The 8,855-nt window shown below is 41.0% G+C and overlaps 1 long non-coding RNA gene across 1 annotated transcript; it reads right to left on the bottom strand.

Moving 5' to 3' along the window:
* Positions 1–209: 209 nt before the first annotated feature.
* LOC118499172 lies at positions 210–6,459 on the bottom strand. The gene is made up of 3 exons (XR_004901696.1): positions 6,049–6,459; positions 1,477–1,537; positions 210–261 (listed from the first exon to the last, which is right to left on the bottom strand). It is a non-coding gene; the product is annotated as an uncharacterized LOC118499172 (long non-coding RNA).
* Positions 6,460–8,855: the final 2,396 nt, after the last annotated feature.

The raw sequence follows: 8,855 nt of genomic DNA, 5'->3' as shown, positions 1-8,855 counted from the left end.
TTACATTTTTAAAAGACTACTTCTTGGCCCCTGTGAAATTATAATTATTGGAATTTTTCTTCCATCTACTACAGAGTGTTTAGGGGCAAGAGCCTTCCTTGACAGAGGAATAGAAAGGTTGTTCTAGAGAAGACAGATAACATGGTGTTGTAGAAAACACAAAGGCTTTGGAATTAGAAAGACTTCTGTCCAAATTACAGATCCACTACTTGTATGACTTTAGGGAAGTTATTTGACTTGTCTGGGACTCAGTTTCCTCGCCTGTGAAATATGATATTTTCCTTGTAGAGTTCTTGTGAGGATTAATGATGTTGTGTGTACACCCAGCACAGCCCCTATGAAACAGCAGGCATTAGAAAAGTGGCAGTTATTATTTGATTCTCTCTGTGTTAGGGAATCTGCCTTCAGAAGCATCAAAAAACAGTTTCCTGCTCAACAACTACCACCTTCCTCCTGATCCTAGAAACGAGCTTTCAATCCCAACTACCATGACTCTCTCTGGCTGAGTCTTTTCTCTGCTGTTTTATTCCTTTGGAGACTGGGCTAATACTGTAATTGCCCAGGACTCTGCTTCCCCAAGCTGCTGGGCCTGAAGATTACCTATGCTTCTTGATCTGGAGGGGCCCATTTTTCCTACAGAAACAAGGATGTCGGGCACCTGATCAGCTTCCTAATAATGTTTGACTGATGAGTCTTGGGGATTTTCTGGCCCATGATCAAAACACATGAACACCATGGCTCTAGGGCAAGGGTGTTAAACTCATTTTCACCGGGGGCCACATCAGCCTCACAGTTGCCTTCAAAGGGCCGAATGCACTTTTAGGACTGTATAAATGTAACCACTCCTTAACAGTTAAGCGAGACCTTGGTGCTGCTGCCAGGTAGAAACAAGGTGCTGGGCGGATAAAACAAGGTGGAGGGCCAGATTCGGCCTGCAGGCCTTGTGTTTGCCACCTGTGGTCTAGGGGGAGGCTTCTGTTTTACCCCACCCACCTTTCTTCCCCTGGGATTTCCAGCTACAGGCAACTATTTCCCTAGTGGCTCCTTGTGGACCTTTATCCCCACCGGTCTGTCTATGTCCTTGCCACAATTTCTGAATGCATCACAATTTATATTTAATTCAAATACAATTTGGTATGGTTTGCCAGAAAGGAGACAAATTTACAAAAATAATAAAGCTACCGTAAAAGCATCAAATACTGTACCTGTAACTAGACTCAAAGTTAGTAGGAAGAATAATTTCAACAACAGGAAACTCAGAGTTATACCAAGGCTATAAAACTAAGTAAAGACTAATGGTAAATATGATTTGTCCCAGGGAAATGCCCATCTAAATGGTAAAAAGAGAGGAATGGTTTTTTAAAAAAGAACTCACTAAACAATAAAAAGCTCAGAAAAAAAATAAAAGCCAGACAGAATAAATTAAATAAAAGGCACAGTGAGCAGATATAATTTACATATTAAACAGAATCTTACCTGCCTGGTCAAGTTCGAGCAAAAAATAAGGAACACACATTGATTTAAATAACTTCTTTACCTGGAAGAAGTTGAAAAACAAGGGGAGAGTGTCAAAAAAAGAGAAGAAAAGTCACCACCAACAGAAGAGCTCCTTACTCAGCTTTTTCGCTTTCCTCCTCAGTCGGCTTCTCCTCTGGAAACCTGCCAGTTCATCTGGATACAACCCACGAGAATCTTCCTGCTGACAGTAATGCTGTTTAAAGGAGTATTTAATGTCTCTTGATTCTATTCTATTTTCAATAATTTACCTGTATGGCTTCACAAAATAGTTTTTACATATTTATTGATTCAGTCAACCCGACTATAAAATGGGTTTAATATTAACAATCTTTAAAAATCACTGGAATATTTAATGTTTCCAAAACATTCTGTGGCAACCCTGAGGGAAAAAATACATCCTACAATAGTCAAACTATTATTTATGTTTTGGCCCAATAACCTTCAAATGACAAATCATTTACAACAGTTGTATATTCAAGATTATACAAATTATACTGGTAAAAAATTTTTACTTCAAGGATGAGTTAATTTTAACAAATTTATATCACAAAAGTAACATTTAAATTACTGATAAAAAAGACTTTAAAGTGATATTCAAATACAATTCACAGCCTATCATTAATAGGAAAGTTTAGAACCACATTCCTTCAACTTATACAATAAAATGAGAAAGGCCAGAGTAGGCTGGAGTTCACAGAAATCATCAATCAAAGGAATGTGTTTTTGTCTAATTTAACTACTAATTTAACTACATTCTGATTTAACTACTACAACAGTAGGCTTCCCATTGCACAGAAGTACACTGGAAGATTTCTACCATTAGTACTGGACCAAGTACGACATTTAGATAAAAATGAGAGATCAAGTTCATTCACATAAGCTTGGTCGCCCTCCTCTTACACTCCTTTAGACAGCTCTCATGCCCCAGTCTGAACTCAGCTCCCCCGGCAGCACCAACTTAAGAAAGTAGGAATCCTTTTGAAGGATGAGGGGCTTTGAGGATAGGGCAGGAAAATTATAGCTGGGAAACCACCTGGGTAACAGTCAATTCATATTCCAATGCTCATTTTCTAAGACTAAATATAAGTTCATACACTGAAAAACTCATGGACTCCTTAGATTTCTTAGTCACTTAGTTTTAGAAATAAATCATCTGCAGTATGTTACCAAAAGAAGTTTTCCAGATTTACAGAGTAAGACCTAAAAGCTGATCCTAAAAGTAATTTTCAAAATTTGATAACATGTGAACCTAGAAAATGCACTCTCTAGATTCCGGAGTAAACACGAGCCCACCTCAAGAAACCCACTACCTACTGTTTGGTAGGTTATTTTAACTCTGACTGAACTTGGGCACTGTTCCACAGTACAAGGTTCGAGATCTATATTGAATATCAGAAGTGCCAGCTTCTAGAATATTCTTATTGAGAAAAAGTAGAGGATGGAAACGTTGCTTGCAAAATAGGCACTTTATTAAGACACGGAAGTGGATCTGGATATCAAGCGACAGGTAAGCCACAGTGAGATACATCATCTGCTGATTCCAACTACATGCTTCCTACTTCACTGAAATATCTACAAGAAATAAATACCACATTTTCTGAAAAGGCAGGAAGGGTTTATCTTTGCACTTTAAAACCTACTCTTTGCTGTAGGGTGCATTCAAAGCACACACGGCAGTGTGTTGTGCAACAATAGTATGTTCTGTAGAAGTTAATTTCTTTGTGGACATTTCCCCACTTGAATGAATGAAAATTATATTACTGATCCCAAAGAGAAATGCAAATTAATCAGACCAAGCATAATTTATAAGGTCCTCCATTCTCATTCACTCACCTCACAATTATTAAATGAAATGATAAAATCAAAACTGAAGGAAACAGCCTGGGGAAATTCTATTTAATGGTAATTTTAAAAAAAAGAATGTGAAGAGCCAAGTACATAAGTTGTATCCCCACAGAAGGAAATCACCATTTTACCAAGAGAAATACCTAACCATCCTTCATGGCCAAAAATATTGAAAATTATTTCCATACAAATTAGCACAAATCTGAAAGTAGCTTTTATATTATGTATCTGGAAAAGCTAAGAAACTGGTATTTATCAAGGTAAAAACAGAGGTTGTCTGCCCAGAAGACTTAGCATACCCAGGAATTATTCAGATAATGACAATAAATAAAATTGCCAAAATAACTATACTTTTAATAAAAGAAGAATGCAGATATCTGACTCAGGTTTTTTAGGAAAAGTCGATCATTCCCACAGTACACTTAATTAAGTAAAACACAAAAAGGAAAGGGCCAGGCTTTGCCTTTTCGGAGCCAGGGAGGACAGCTAGGAAATGAAGAAATCAGTCGAATTCAGGGACAGGACAGTAAGGATAAGGGTAATCACAGGTAGGCCCAAGAGATCCGCAGGGAACAGGAACCCTGGCTGCCTATCACGAGTAGCGACCCTGACCACACTAGCCCAACCTTTCATTGCAGAACTAGAGCAGGGCCAAAGCTGGAATTGCCCAATTCATTCAAAGTGTTTTCAAATGTAAGTGAAGTGACCAAAACATGCGTGGCACGTGGGAGGCACTCATATGGTAGCTATTACTAATATCAGTGTGTACCGAATGCTTCCGACGTTTTTCACACAGATTGGAAGTCATCTGGGCCTCATAGTAAAGCTGTGTACTCAACGGTCATCCTTACTTTGTTGTTAAGGAAACTGAGATTCACAAAACGAGAAATGGGCTCTCTGAACTGTGCACGTTCCTTTTTCCACGCCGCCAGGAGCATGTGGCTTTGGAGGGGGTGGTCCACCTTAAAAAGGTAACCCCTCTTTAGCAGGATTAGTTGTACTTGGGACAGACTCAGATATTTGGGTTCTGGCATCTAACCAAGCCTCTGTACTGATGAAAGGAGGATCACCATCCAAGGATTTGAGTCGTGATAGGATAACGGGAAAAGCAGGGAGTTCTTTTATTTAACAAACACTTCTATAGTCTATACTACATGCCAGGCCTGTTCTGTGGCTTTTAGAAGTATTAAAGAACTTACCCCACAACAAACTTACGAGATAGGTGCTGTTATTATGCACATTTTACAGACGAGGAAACTGAGGCACAGCAGGTAAATAACTTAATTGGGGTCACATGGCTAATACGTCACAGAGCCAACATCCAAACTCTGGCTTCAGAGTCCCAGGTCTCAAGTACTTTCAGTGACAGAAAAGATGGAACCACCACATCATTTCAGAGCTAAAAGGAGTCTCAATAATCAACTAGCCCAAGCCCCTCACTTTAAAGATTAAACAAACAAGGGAGAGGAGTCCCAAAAGTGGACAAGATCATGAGAGCTAGATAATGAGCCCCCAGAGGCCAGGAATTATACCTCAGATTTCTAACACCCAGCCCCCTTTGAAATTCTCTATCGCTTACTGCCTATACTCACCATTTAGAATTCAGGGTTATCTTAGGTCCTTTTTCTTTTTAAGCCTATGTCCTGCCTTCTCAGTTTGACTAAAGCCCCCAGCAGAGGCAGCTGCGTCTCCTTTGTCTTTGCAACTCCGCCCCTAACAAGATGTCCTACACAGAAGGCATCAAGGTGATGGTAGGAGGGACAGATGCACAAGCTTGCTCAATGAGAATCAAGATGCAAGGTTCTGCCTACCTTAACTCTTTCTGCTGCTTGCCCACCTTCCCTGTTCTTTTTGGAAAAAATAGAAAACACACACACAGTCAAAAAGGCCTGTCTCTATGTAAAACTTCCAGAATAAGTCTTCTGACTTGAATAAACCTCCCTGAGAGCTGGAAAGTGAGTCAAGAGACAAACAAGCTGAGAGAAAACAGAACTTACTAAATAATCCTGCAGGTGAGCCTGGACAGGTGGCCAGTTATATTTACCTACGAGCCCACTGTGTCTAGTCCCAGAGCTACCCGAGTATAATTTAAAGCTGAACTTCAGTGACGTGTAAATGCCTTCAGCCTTCCTGTAAAGCACCAGAACAGCTTGGTCTTTCAACTCTCACCTTCATTCTAAGGTGAAATCAGGGTAGATTAACCCAATCCTCCCCTGGCTGTGATCCCTGAGCTTTTCTGCCTGATAATCTAAGGTTAAGAACCAAGTAGGAAGCACAGTTGATTCTTTCTGAAATCATCTTCCCCATAATAAACCAGAGCATGAAGAGGTATTTATCAAAATTTCAGAGTGCCCTAAGCAGCAGCTCCTTAAGAAATATTCCCTGTAGACATGCCTAAAAGAGCGGCAAATCACCTGGTTTGATAACTCCCCCGCCCTTACTTTCCCTGACTCTGACCCTGACCCTGACTGCCTGAAAACATCTAGCACTTTGCAAAAGCTCAGAAAAAGATGACTCAAGCAATACTCTGTCCCCAAATCAACCCTCCCGAAATACTCCAAAGCGAGTTACACCTACGCACACATTGTGCTGAGGTGAAATCCAGTTGTTTACACCTGAGCTCAAAAGTCTGTCGGATTCCCATAATTCAACAGCTTGTTAGCACCCCGGAGGTTAAAGCCTTACCTCAGTACAGCGTCTGCACGTGGACTTGCTGAAGATGACCACAGGGTGGCTGTCTATATAGGCCCGCAGCTGGGCTCTGGGGTCTGTGAGGGCTGTGCTGGTGGATCCTGAGGGGCCACTCCTACCAGTGGCTGGGTTTCCTGGCAAAGTTGGCCTGGAGAGGTGATCGTTAGCTGGAAGTAATGGAAGCAAAGATGGTAATTATCAGAAAGGAAAACAGGATGATGCATTTTCTAAGATTAGGCACACTCTAAAAGCCTTACAATTTTGGCCCCAACGGCCACAATAAGCAATCCAAGGAAAGACTCTAACGTGGATTATACATTGAGCTCTGTCACCTGACTGGAGGTGTGGGTGACTTCCCAGTGTGTCTGACTCATTCAGGCCCACTCAGAGTGAGTTCTCTGGGGATCCGGACAAGTGACAGCAAGAATCTGAGCCATCCTCAGAAGCAGGAGAGTACATAACAGGTTCTCGGACATTGAGGGCCATGTTTTACCCCACGCCCACTCCTCACCATGGTTTACATGCAGACAGACCAGAGATCAGACATTATGTCCCCTTCCCGCGCAACCCTGCTCAGAGACACAGGTGTACACAACCCAAATCAAGGCTTACTCTTGTTTTCTCCAACTAAGTGCTGGATAAGCAGACAAATCCATGGGACCTTCAAGCCACGCACAGCAAGCTTTCAAAAAAACAAAACAACAAAACAAAACAAAACCAAAACTTTTCTTCAGATTCTCTGTTTTCTCCCCAGGATTTTGCTGTCACCCAATCTGGCACCAGAACAAACATGATCCAGCCTAGTGGCATGTCATTCCCACATGACGACACTGTCATCCTGGGCATCATCACCAGACAAAACCACCGAAAGATTGCTACCTCTGGCTTGTAAATGTTTTAAACTACTTGAGGACCCACAAACAAACCAAGCTCAACCCTACCCTTATGACTTGCTTCATAAAGGATTTCCTCTAATTTCTGCTCATCTAAGATGTACCCACTCTTCTTCAATTTCTTCATCTTCATAGTCGATATCCAGAACTAGAGAGGGAACTAGCATTTGTATGCATTAACTCACTTAACCCTTACACGGATATCATTAGGTAGGTGCTGCTACCATCATCCCTGTTTTACAAGTAAGGAAGCAGAATCAGAGAGGTTAAACAACTTCCCCAATGTTGCATGGCTTACAGTAAGCGATGGAGCTTGGATTCACATCTAGATTATAATTCTCTGGAACCCATCCTTTAAAAAAGACAAATTTATTGACGGATAATTCACATACCATAGATTTCAGCAATTGACAGAGCACAAGTCAATGGTTTTGGTATATTCACAGAGTTGTGCAGCTACCATCGTACCCAATTTTAGGACATATTCATTACCCAACCCCAAAAGAAACCCTGTACTCATTAGAAGCTGCTCCCAAATTCCCCCCATCAAGCCCCACCTTCCCTACATCTAGGCAACCACTAATCTATGTTCTGGAATCGAACGGCATGTAGTCTTTTGTGACTGGCTCCCTTCACTTAGCGCAATATTTTCCAAGTCCACCCATGCTACAGCATGTATCCAGTGCTTCATCCATTTATATTACCAAATAATGTTCCATTGCACAGATAGTCCACATTTTATTTATCCATTCTTCAGTGGATGGATATTTGGGGTATTTCTACTTTTTGGCTGTTGTGACTAGAGCTGCTATGAACATTCATGAAGGGATTTTTGTTCGAACACCTGTTTTCAGTTCTTTTCAGTAAATACCTGGGAGCAGAACCGTGGGGTCAAGTTAAGTCTTTTGAGGAGCCACCGCTCCTTTCCAAAGCAGTGACACTATTGTACGTTACCACTGGCAATGTACGAGGGTCGCAATTTCTGCACATCCTCGCCAACATTTAATACCTGTCTTTTTTATTCTAGCCATCCTAGTGCATGTGCACATACCTATGAGCATATATTTTAAGTGTCCGCTGTCATTCTAATGCACACTTCTAATTAAGAACTGTTGGAGTAAGGCAGTATGTCACATGACTGCAACTCCACCAATGACATTTCAAAAATTTTCAGTTAAACTCTGGTTTTCATTCTCTCATTTCTATTTTGCTTCTTGTAATTTTAATAAATTTATTGGAGTGACCTTTGTTAATAAAATTATATAGGTTTCAAGTGTATAATTCTGTAATATATTGTCTGTTATATTGCATTGTGTGTTCACCACCCAAAGTCAAGTCTTCTGTCACCATATATTTCACCCCCTTTATCCTTTTTCTACTTTCCTCCCAACCCCCTTCCCCTCTGGTAACCACCATACTGTTGTTCGTGTCTATGAGGGGTTGTTTTTTTTTTAATCCTCACCTGAAGATAAGTTTATTGATTTGAGAGAGAGAAAGACGGGGGGGAGAGAGAGAGAGAAACATCTATGTGAGAGAGAAACATTGACTGATGGCCTCCCATACACACCCCAACAAAGGATCAGACACACAACCTAAGTATGTACCCTGACTGGGGATCAAACCTGCAACCTTTTGGTGCACCGGATGATGCTCCAACCAACTGAGCCACCCAGTCAGAGCTGTGCCTATGAATTTTTATTTGTCTTGTTTGTTCATTTGTTGCTTTCTTTTTTTTTAAATAAGATTTTTTTAAGATTTCATTTCTTTATTTTTTAGAGAGGGAAGGGAGGGAGAAAGGAAGAAAGAGAGAAACATCAATGTGTGGTTGCTGGGGGCCACAGCCTGCAACTCAACTATGTGCCCTGTCTGGGAATCGAACCTGCGACACTCATTTGTTGCTTTCAGTTT

The sequence above is a fragment of the Phyllostomus discolor genome, chromosome 2 (genome assembly GCF_004126475.2).
Source record: "Phyllostomus discolor isolate MPI-MPIP mPhyDis1 chromosome 2, mPhyDis1.pri.v3, whole genome shotgun sequence".
Taxonomy (NCBI): domain Eukaryota; kingdom Metazoa; phylum Chordata; class Mammalia; order Chiroptera; family Phyllostomidae; genus Phyllostomus; species Phyllostomus discolor.
This window is presented reverse-complemented; position numbering and strand designations above follow the sequence as displayed.